We start from the raw sequence: 12,289 nt of genomic DNA on the forward strand, positions 1-12,289 counted from the left end.
GGTAATCAATGGAGATCAAACTTAGCACTGTTGCGGAAATAGGTCACCGAGTTGTATTATGTGTCGGTGCCAGGGTTGAACTGGAAGTCCAGATGCATGTATTCCACAAAGCTCCTGGAAACATTCACCTATACCAATGCCGCAATGGCAACACGACGAACGTACTCTGTAACAGTTTGTACGTATAGGGATTGAAACGTAACAGGCAACGTGAAACTCGTCAGCGTAAAACCCCTTGGGTTGCTCGGTTTGTGCATTCACTTCGATGGGGGAATCCCCATTTCCCTGTCGCGATTGTTTGCGCGACGATTGGTGGCGCGTGTCTAGCCCTGGGATTCCCCGCTGTATTTCGCAACAACAGTCGTTATAATGTACGTTGTACTTTGTCTTCAAAAGTTTGCTTACACTATTTCAGACATACTTTGTCTCATCTAGATGCAAACTGTGTGCATTTTCTGTGGATTTTCAAATCTAAATGTTCACTTGCTTCACATTAGGCTATTGGTATACGTTTTCTATGCAACTACCAAAGAAAGAGATGTGCCAGTGTGTAAGATGATTTGAACATAATGTCTGTAGGTGTATTTGATATGGGATACTCCCATACACCGGCCGTTACGAACTGATCACGTTGATCTTTATGAGAAATTGTGTATCCACCAAGTCGCAGTCCCAGACGTCTTATAAAAGAAATATCCCCTCCTTAATGAAATTATTTTGTTTACAATTAAGGTTTTAAATCAAGCTTACGTCAGCATTATCATTTCCGATCACTCCGTATAGCTACAGACGAAAATAAAAAGACAACAAAAAGACATGAGGTTATTACAGATTAGATTGCGTGCAGTTCTGGTATCAAATAAAAGTAGGATACCACGGATTGTTGATGTTTAAACCTAAATGGTACATTAAAAACTTACGGGGTTTTCATTTACAAAATGTTTTTCATCTGAAAGTATAGCAACGGGCATTGTTCGCCAATTTCCCCCGCGCGCTAGAGTGATTTAGTGCCTCGACTGACAAGTGATCTCAAGAACATAACGGTGAATTAAAAGTGATTGCATGCACCATATCCCGTGGTCCTCTTGTGTTATTCCATGGCCTTCCTCTTGAAGTAAGGAATGTTGCCACACCTGAGCATACACTTGCCAACTTAACAATTTTGATGAGCTACTAATTGCGGAGAAATATGCAAGACAAGAAAGGTAAGTTTTTTTTTTTTTTTTTTAGGGGGGGGGGTTGGGAATAAGAAAAAAAATGTGAAATTTAACGGTCTGTCACTTACAAAATTGCAGGAATTCTGTAAAAGTAAAAAAGTGCGTTTTACATAACGATCGACTTGGAAATGCCATTGTAATTGCATTACAAAAGATAATTTGGATGAGAATAAATGGACAAACATACTACAATTCTGCTCGTGGTACAATTTCCAAGGATAAGTTCTTGCCATATCCCAGGAAGAGCAATGAGCAGTAAATCAATGACGATCGTGCAATATGTAACGCTTTTGACTTTGCATTTCGTACGTGTATATACATGTCGGCCACAGACTTGGATCCAGTTGCTGCCTGGGCAAAAATTATATGAAATTAATGATCCCAGACACGATTTCTGCATTCTTTTTATTTAACCATGAAGGTCTGTATCTAGGCCTACATAAATTAAGAAGTATGACAGATGTTCAGAGTCCAGGTGATAATGGATTATTTCCTGGGGAAAACAAAATTAATGTCCATGTATGATACGCTATGCCAGATGTTCTATTTGGGAAGGGTATACCAAAAAAAAAAAAGAAAACTGTCAGTTATTCCCATATATAAAAGTGCCCATTAAACAAAGTATTCAAATATCTCTCATTATCTTCCTCTCTCATATTTTTTAATTTTACCTCGAAGTATGCCTATCAGTATCAATTTGTCTTCCAGAAAAAAGGGAAATGTTAGTGAAAATCTCTTGGGATAAAAGTAGTGGTAATCTATATTCCTAAGTACATGTAGTTTTTTTTTTAATGAACTACTTCATGTACATAATAACCTTATAGAAAGACAGAGAAATTATGAGTGGTTGCTTTTTAGAGGGCCAAAGCGTGTAAATGTCAAATATTAACACTTTCCAAAGTAGTCTCACAGAACTTGACATAATATTTATGGCTGAGTAATTACTACGGGGAAAAAAATGTTGGTCGAAGATATATACCATGTAAAGAAAACAATGTTCTCTACTAATAAACATATTGAAGTCATTCATATTTTACTTGTAATTCAGATGGAGGCAAAATCACCTTTTGTAAGACAGTTTAGGTGTATTTTTGGTACTTCTCGTGGAGTACATGTACCAAGGTATATGACAAATTAGCCGCTATTGATTGTAAAGTAATGTGTGTAACTTATCCACTTTTTCATCGCATAAAGATCCTCAGTATAATTCTCCTAACGAGTTTGAATAGATTTTCTGTGGACATTTTGTTTTCATTTCATACAATAAGATCATCATCCCAACTTACTTCTTGCAAACATGAAGGGGTTGATCCAGGAATTCCGTAAAGGGGTGGGGGGGGGGGGGCTTTACATAATCAAGGAGGGGGCGCACGCGCCCCCTTCATTTTTTCCATATTTTTGTTTTAACGAAAATAAGGGGGATGGATGCATCCCTGCCTGGATCCGCCACTGGCATTTACTTGTTCCGTCACAATATTGTCACTGAGTTCAGTGTATACACTCAGCAAAAAAAAGAAAGTAAACACTTTTTCGAGGTCACATTTTTCATAGAAGATTTTTATAAAAATAAACGTACACTGTATTGATGAACCGCGCGAGTGGAGCATGAAGCAGAGTGCAGCGCAGTGCCGGTGAAACATGCAGTGGTCAACATTCCAACATGATTGTGAATCTACACTACATCAACTTTCAGTTTCTATTTTTGCATCTGTTAGATTGTACTTGGGTTTGCTATTAATTTACTGAAGTTGCTGCCCATGTATGAGAAAGCGACTGTCAGCAATATATGCAGGGATGCCAAGTTCAAAACAAATTTTATGAGTGAGATTTTCATGACTCGGCATCTCGGCGCGCGAATGTGTGCGCTAGCGAGGGTGTGGGAGGGGTTTTCTCCCCTCCCACGGCCCGTTAGGGAGCTTTTTCAATTTTTCAGGTGCATACTTAAGTGACTGTATTTTTCAAAGTTTGAAAGACAAAAGGGAAATATATACCTTCAATTGCAACTATCACTTTAATCCTTTGAGCTATGCTCATTATCATAGGCCCAAGTTGCAGACATCGCCCGATGCGTGAGAATAATGGGCGCCATGCGTGAGATCGTGAGACGGATCCAAAATGCTTGAGTCTCACGCAGAATGCGTGAGACTTGGTAGCTCTGTATGATACCTCAGTGAGTGTGTGTGTGTGTGTGTGCGCGTGAGTGTGTGGTCAGTTAAAAGGCAGATAATGTAAACAATTTCATGAAAAGCATGTAATTCATGTTGTCAATGTAGGTTTAATCCATATAATGCTATGTTTATGACTGCCCCTATGTTGTTTCTGCAGCATTTTACCTATATTTGACAATGGACCAGTCCGTATCACCGGTGTGTGCACGACGTATGCGGCAGACCTTGAAGGCCATGGGCGTAAATCCCGGGGGGATGGGGGGATATATCCCCCCCCCCTGAAATGGAGGAGGGGGGGGGATGGCCTGTACAATCATCCCCCCTGAATTTTGGGGAAAAAATGGAGGAAGCAGAAATGCGATTGTATCAATTTTGGCATATTGCATGAAGTTTGTACGCCGGCCTTCAGACAGGTAACAGAGCTGAACAGTATTCTATCTTGTAGGAAAATGTATACATAATTACATAATTTTCTCAAGCGCTCGCTCGCTTCGCTCGCTCGCTAAGAAAGTACCATCGACATATCGACATACACTGTAAGGTATGGCTCAGACGTTGACAACGTCAAATAGTATAGGCCTACATGTAAACATTCTATGACGCGAGTAACTGGGGACCATCTACAAAATATGTACGAAAACAAACAAACAATAACAAACTATATCGCCATTATTGAAACCCGTCCATTTTCTGAATCATGCATTTGAAACGACAGTGAGTGATGACAATTCCCGAGATGAGGACAAATCTCGAACTTTCTTAATGGAAAATTGTCCAAATACCGCCAGAACTATGCACCAGATCGTTGAATTGCAATCATAAACATGCAAAAGCTCCGCTATACTGGATCCCTTTCGATAGACATTGTACACTTTTGAGATTGACGTATATTTCCCTAATTTACCAAAGAGTGTGCAGCAGATCTTTCACTTAACAAAAGCTCCCTCATATGCAGAGTCGTCGATGGGGGGGGGGGGGTGGTTCCCCAATAAAGTGGGACAAACAAAAGCGAAAAATATAGCTACAAACGGCAGTTTTTGGAGTGTAAAAATAATGTCCAAATTTTCAAGCTCTCTGGCTGCCGCTCGCTCGCATTTAATCGTTATGCCATTCTCCTAATGTCGCTGCCAGTGATTGACAGCAGTTGCGCCCGGTGCGGGCCCCCCTTGATTTCCAAAGCGAAAAATATAGCTACAAACGGCAGTTTCGGGACTGTAAAATGTCAAAATTTTCAAGATCACTCGCTTCGCTCGCTCGCATTCAATCGTTATGCCATTCTCCTAATGTTCCTGCCAGTAGCTGCCAGCAGTTGCGCCCGGTGCGCCCCCTTAATTTCCAAAGCGAAAAAATACAGCCAGAAACGGCAGTTTTTGGACTGTAAAATGTCCAAATTTTCAAACTCACTCGCTTCGCTCGCTCACATTTAATCGCTATGCAATTCTCCTGATGTCGCTGCCAGTGACTGACAGCAGTTGCGCCCGGTGCGGCCCCCATCAATTTCCAAAGCGAAAAAGTATAGCTACAAACGGCAGTTTTTAGACTGTAAAATGTCAAAATTTTCAAGCTCGCTCGCTCCGCTCGCTCGCATTTAAGTGCTATGCCATTCTCCTGATATTGCTGCCAGTGATTGACAGCAGTTGCGTCAGGTGCGGCCCCCCTTAATTTCCAAAGCGAAAAAGTATAGCTACAAATGGCAGTTTTGGGACTGTAAAATGTCAAAATTTTCAAGTTCACTCGCTTCGCTCGCTCGCATTCAATCGTTATGCCATTCTCCAGATGTTGCTGCCAGTAACTGAAAGCAGTTGCGCCCGGTGCGCCCCCTTAATTTCCCAAGCGAAAAAATACAGCCAAAAACGGCAGTTTTAGAACTTTAAAATGTCCAAATTTCAAGCTCACTCGCTTCGCTCGCTCGCATTTAATCGCTATGCCATTTTCCTGATGTTGCTGCCAGTTATTTACAGCAGTTGCGCCCGGTGCGCCCCCCTTAATTTCCAAAGCAAAGAATATAGCTAGAAACGGCAGTTTTGGACTGTAAAATGTCAGCATTTTCAATGCAAAAAGATTTCACCGTGGGAGGGGGAAACCCCAGTACCATACCCTCCCCCTCGCTTGCTTCGCCCCCTCTCATAACCGCTCCCCCTCCCTCTCATAACCGCTCCCCCTAAGATCAAATCCTGACTACGCCGGTGGTAGGCCCCACTATTTAGCAGGCCTTCACAGTGATGTCGCACAGGCGGAGCAAGAGCTGAAATACCACGATTTAGTCATTCAATAATATATTGTGAATATTTAGGTGATCCGAGAATCCTCTCGGATCACCTTCTGTATCTGTACGGATTCTTTGTTGGTTCTTCTTCTTCTTTATTTCTGGACAAAATTTGTGTAGAGGTTAGCTCAGAAAGTCCTCTTCCTATCAATTTCAAAATTATACCATATATGTATCATGTCCCAAAGACGACAGATCTAATGTATAATAGTGATCAGTCGACCGTGACGTCACTGTGACGTCATTATATGAAAACACATTCTCAATCATATCTCACTAATGGAATAGAGTTTTTCAATGAAATTTACGTCACATATATTTCAAGTTATGCGCATTCTACTCATATTCTCAAAATTCATATTTTCTCTTAAAACGTGCGCGTACGCGCGCGTTGAAATATTTGTATGCTCAAATCGAGCTCAAATTTTTTTTGCACACGTTTCAGACCATTTGCAGCATTTTTTGAAAAATTGAAAAAATTGGACGGACGCGTACGCGCGCGCACATATACGCACGTACAGCTCATATGCAACAGAAATTTCCCGATTTTTTACATTTATCGGATGTCTGAAGAGTAAAGGAACATTTCTAGCAAGTTTCAAGTCAATCCGACTCAATATGACGTCATACGGGACTGTCAAAGTTGAAATTCCGCGCGCGCGTCAATGGCGATATACAGTACAACAATGCCCAAAAACCGCCAATTTTAAATCCGATTTTACTCGTCAGGATGGACGGTGACCCCCCATTTTCTTTACATATTCTGAAAGCTGATGAGTTGTACATGTCAGTTTATGGGTTGGCTATACTGAAAAAGTGATTAAAAGATATCAAATTTCTTAATAAAGTAAAAAAAGTAAATTTTCAAAATGACGTCATCAATTTTCAAGTTTACTTGGGCGTATCTCACTTATCCTCTGCCAATTTTCACTCAGATTTCAGTATGTTGTAGCTTATTAAATGTTCTTTCATTAATGTAATAACAACATTTTGATTGGATGGCGGCATCACCTCGTAAAAATGGATTGAAAGTAATCTTGTCAAATTTGACCAGTTTACGTGTTATCTCTATGGGAGAGCAGTTTTTCTGGCAGTGAAAATTGACATGACTATCTTTTTCGAGCATTAGCTCACTTATGCTTCGGTGAATTTTTCCCAGATTTTAGTATGTTGTAGCTGAGACTTTGGGCTATCGTAAGTGTGCCCTCCATTTTTTCATACGAGGCCAGCATCACGTCGAAAAACTTGGTTGAAAATGACACGTGGCTTCGATGCAGCGTCATTTTGCTTAATACACAGGGCCTATGGAGCATGAAATAGGTCATTGCATAGCGCATCCGACTCGTAATCCTAAGGTCCCTGGTTCGAGCCTCACCCTTGCCAATATTTTTTTATTTTTTTTTCCAAACTCTTTTTTCTTCTTTTTCTTTATTTAGTCTTAATCTCCCTTCCTAACTTTATCTTTTTCTGATTTTTTAATGCTTCTCCTTCAAATTTCTATAAAATAACATAATTTTTTCTTTATTAGGTGATACGCTATCAGCGTATCACCTATTGTGATTGTCAAAATCTCTCTTTATTAGGTGATACGCTTTTAGCGTATCACCTATTGTGATTGTCAAAATCTGTCTTTTTTCTTATTCTTCTTTCTTTCTGGCCTATTTTGTGTCGTCAATATCTCAAGAATGACATTACGGAGTAACATGACATTTTCAGTCAACATGTCTCATGACAATATCTAGCCACAATAAGGTTTTCATGACAGTAACGTATCTATGACGTCATCTAGGCGCCATTTTGTGATTTTCGGACCATGTTACATGATCGATCATAACTTCATAACTAAAGGTCCTTTCTGTATCAGTTTTTGTGGACATAAAGTTCAGGTCACGCTCTATCTTTCTTTCTCTGATGCTAATTACCTAGGACGTCATCTAGGACGCGTAAGCGCGCGTCAAACATTTAAAAGGCTCAAAACAACTTTCCAATGGGAAATCTCGAAGTTTCAGACAATTTTAAGCGTTTCAAACAATTTTGCGCGTGCGCGTCCGTCCGCGCATTTTCGCGCGCACAGCGCGTAAGCAACATGAAAATGCACATTTTTTTGACTGATCTGGATTCCTGATACTTTGAGTAACAATATCCATTGATTTCTGATCGATTTTGACAAATAACAAAGCAATGCACTGGCGTCAAAGTTGAAATTTCGCGTGCGCATCTATGTGCAAATATAGTGAAAAAACATGTCTTTGTTTATTTCGCCATAGCTCTTTAAAACGTCAGGTGACCCTATGTTTTTATTGCATATTACAAAAGCATATGAATTGAAAATAACGTTTCAAGTATCATTATTTCCATAATTACAATATGACGTCATCATATCGTCATCTGAAATCAAAAAAGTGGAATTAATTTTTTTAAGGTACTGTTTCTGACATTCATTTGCTCGTATCTCTGTTGTTTAAGCTCAATATTATCCCAAATTCAGATATGTTGTACTTTGAACATTTGCCTTTTAAGTCCATGTCATGCTTTTGATATTTGATGACGTCATCATACCTTAAATTGTGATTAAAGGTAAACACGCAAAATCGGACAAGTTTACGTGTATTGTCTATGGGAGGTGATTTTTTTTAAAAGCATCAATTGACTTAACAACGTTTAAGCACCTTTATCTCAGCTGATTTTGCTTCATTTCCTCTGAAACTTTAACATGTTGTAGCTGAGACAATAAGCTGCAGTAATCATGCATTTTATTCTTTTAAATCTCCTCATCAGATTGACAATTTTGCAGTTTAAAACTGAAAATGAAAATGGAATGTGGACAAAACGATTCCCCATGTATCTTTCACATACATAAGTTTACGTTCCCCATATTTTCTCGTCGAGACGTATGGCCGAGTGGTTAAAGGCGCCGTCTCAGAGACGTGAGATTGCGGGTTCAAACCCCACAAGATCACGAAACATTTTTTTTTTTATTTTACTTTTTTTTTCTTCAATTTTGTATTACATATTCGTCCATGTAGAAATCACGTTCGTATATAAACGCACCTATACACACACACAGACACACACACACGCCATATCCCTCTTTTTTGTGTGTTGGAGACCACATTGCTTCGACTGCAGCAACATTTTTAGGTGATACGCTTTTAGCGTATCACCTATTGTGATTGTCAAAATCTGTCTTTTTAGGTGATACGCTATCAGCGTATCACCTATTGTAATTGTCAAAATTTCTCTTTTTAGGTGATACGCTATCAGCGTATCACCTATTGTAATTGTCAAAATTTCTCTTTTTTTTTATTCTTCTTTCTTTCTGCCACATTTTGTGTCGTCAATATCTCAACAATGACATCACGGAATGACATGACATTTTCAGTCAACATGTCTCATAACAATATCTAGCCACAATAAGGTTTTCATGACAGTAACATATCTATGACGTCATCTAGGCGCCATTTTGTGATTTTCGGACCTTGTCACATGATCAATCATAACTTCATAACTAGATGTCATTTCTGTATCATTTTCGCTGGACATAAAGTTCAGGTCACGCTCTATCTTACTTTCTAACGCTAGTTACCCAGGTCATCATTAGGCGCGCGTAAGCGCGCGTCAAAATTTTAAAAGGCTCAAAACGACTTCCCAATGGGAAATCTCGAAGTTTCAGACAATTATAAGCGTTTCAAACATTTTCTCGCGTGCGCGTCCGTCCGCGCAATTTCGCGCGCAGAGCGCTTAAGAAACATGGAAATGCAATTTTTTTGACTGATTTGGATTCCTGATACTTTGAGTAACAGTATCCATTGATTTCCGATCGATTTCGACCCATAACAAAGGAATGCACAGGCGTCAAAGTTGAAATTCCGCACGCGCGTCTTTCTGCAAATATAGTGAAAAAACATGTCTTTGTTTATTTCGTCATAGCTCTTTAAATCGTCCGTTGACCCTATATTTCTATTGCATATTACAAAAGCATATGAATTGTAAATAACATTCCAAGTATCAATATTGCCAGAGAAACGCGATGACGTCATCAAATCGTCATTTTATATAAAAAAAGTGGAATTGATTTTTTTGAGGTACTGTTTCTGACATTCATTTGCTCGTATCTCTGTTGTTTAAGCTCAATATTATCCCAAATTCAGATATGTTGTACTTTGAACATTTGCCTCTCAAGTCCATGTGATGGTTTTGATATATGATGACGTCATCATACTAGAAATTGTGATTAAAGGTAAAGACTCAAAATCAGACAAGTTTACGTGTTATGTCTATGGGAGGTGATTTTTTTTCAAACCATGCATTGACTTGACAACGTTTAAGCACCTTTACCTCATCTGATTTTGCTCCATTTCCTCTGAAACATAAATATGTTGTAGCTGAGACAATAAGCTGCAGTCATCATGCATTTTATATTTTCAAATCTCCTCATCAGGTCGACAATTTTGTAGTTAAAAACTGAAAATGAGAATGCAATCTGTACGGAATGATTCCCGATTGTTCTTTGCAACTGTATATTGGTCGAATCCACGCGGCCACTTGTGGGAAGTTGAATAGCGCCATCTCAGTCAGCACTGTCACGACAGTATTATCATACATTTAAGTTTCGCATAGAATCTCCAGGACAGCCATATGGCGTAATCGCTTAGCGCGCTGGGTGTTCATAACGCCATACCGGAAGGCGAGAAGTTCGACTCCCGCGGAAGTTTTCTCTTTTTTTTTTTTTTTTTCCGGCAATTCAGCTTTACTCCGATGTCATTTATCGTATTATTTTACCAAGTATACGTAACCCGTGAACACGGCTGCTCTATTTCCCTCGTTTTGTATTGGAGTTTGGAGATTGGGTTTGCTTCATTAATTTTGTCACACTTAATGTTGTAAATTGCCCCTTGTTACAGTGTCCCGCTTGCCACCTTTCGTTTGCTCTTTCCTTTTCTCTTCATTGGTTCTTGTAATATTGTAACAGGATAGGTAGGAACATGTACGTTTAGATAACTGTCAGGAATGGGAGCTGAATTGATTAACTCTAGTCCAGGTGTATGGCGTCTCGCTCATCTCTTTGAAATTCCAGGTTGTTATTGTTTGACCCAATAACGGAGTTGTAGACAGGTTTTATGTTGCTATAGAGGTATCTTGTGCCACATGAATGGAAGGCATCACTGTTTAGTAGTAGTAATGAACTTTTTCATGTTGTAAATGATATAAAGATATGAATTTCACATCCAATCTTCGGGACAGCCGTGTGGCTTTATAGTCGCTTAGCGCGCTGCATGGTCATTATGCACTACCTTAGGACGAGATGTTCGGGACCCGCAGGACGCTATTATTTTTTTTTTCTCTCTCTCTCTTTCTTTGTTTTTCTTTTGGCAGTTCAGCCTCATTCCGATGTCATTACCCCACGACACACAGTCACTCAAGTTCCCTTTTTTTTTTTTTGTCGGAGGCTGGAGGTTGGATTTGCTTCATTTATCATACGTAATGTTGTAAATTGCCCTTGATATACAGTGCCCCGCTTGCCACCTTTCGTTTTCTCTTTCCTTTTCTCTACGTTTGTTCCTGTTACACTGCACAAGACAGGTCGGAAAATAATTTACATAACTCAACTGGAGCAGGAATGGCAACTGAATAAATTAACTCTAGGACAGGTGTATGGCGTCTCGCTCGTCTCTTTGAAATTCCAGGTTGCTATTGTTTGACCCAATAACGGAATTGTAGACAGGTTTTATGCTGCTATAGAGGTATCTTGTGCCACATGAGTAGAAGGCATCACTGTTTAGTAGTAGTAATGAACTTTTTCATGTCCCTCCATGTCAATTATAGTGTGTTCAAAGGGGTTGTGTGTCTATCTGCCAAAGAAAAGGAAAACCTTATTTTCGCCATGGCTATTTCTCTATACGTAACCGTAGGTGATGAGTGTTGTTGGTATCTGAGCAGTGAATAACACAACATCAGGCTAAAATCCCCCTTTTATACGCGCTAAGCGTTCAATTTGATATATCTTTATTTATGTAGTCAATCACTGCTAATGGCGTTACAGAATTATGTTATAACACCTTTCACTGAAAGTTTATAAAGCAAAGTTTATGGACAAGGCAAGCAATTGTACATGAATAATACCAATGATTTCAGAGGGAAATTATGGTATACCTAAATGTAAGGGTATCATTGCTTTGGAATTGCTGAAACAATATCTTGGCACGAGGTCTTCCACCTCTAATAACTGATCCCTTTAAAGATGTGTCGGTCACGGGTGATCGTCATGATTCATCTTTCACGTAGAAGCTTCCGTTCCACACTCTTAGTTCGAGAAGACTTACCATCATACTTCAAATTGTGATTAAAGGTAAAGACTCAAAATCAGACAAGTTGACGTGTTATGTCTAAGGGAGGTGATTTTTTTTTTAAACCATGCATTGACTTGACAACGTTTCACCACCTTTATTTCAGCTGATTTTGATCCATTTCCTCTGAAACTTAAGTATGTGGTAGCTCAGACAATAAGCTGCAGTAATCATGCATTTTATTTTTTCAAATCTCCTCATCAGGTTGATAATTTTGCAGCTAAAAACTGAAAATGCGAATGGAATGTGGACGAAACGATTCCTGATTCATCTTTCACATACATAAGTTTA

The sequence above is a fragment of the Diadema setosum genome, chromosome 15, assembly GCF_964275005.1.
Source record: "Diadema setosum chromosome 15, eeDiaSeto1, whole genome shotgun sequence".
Lineage (NCBI taxonomy): Eukaryota > Metazoa > Echinodermata > Echinoidea > Diadematoida > Diadematidae > Diadema > Diadema setosum.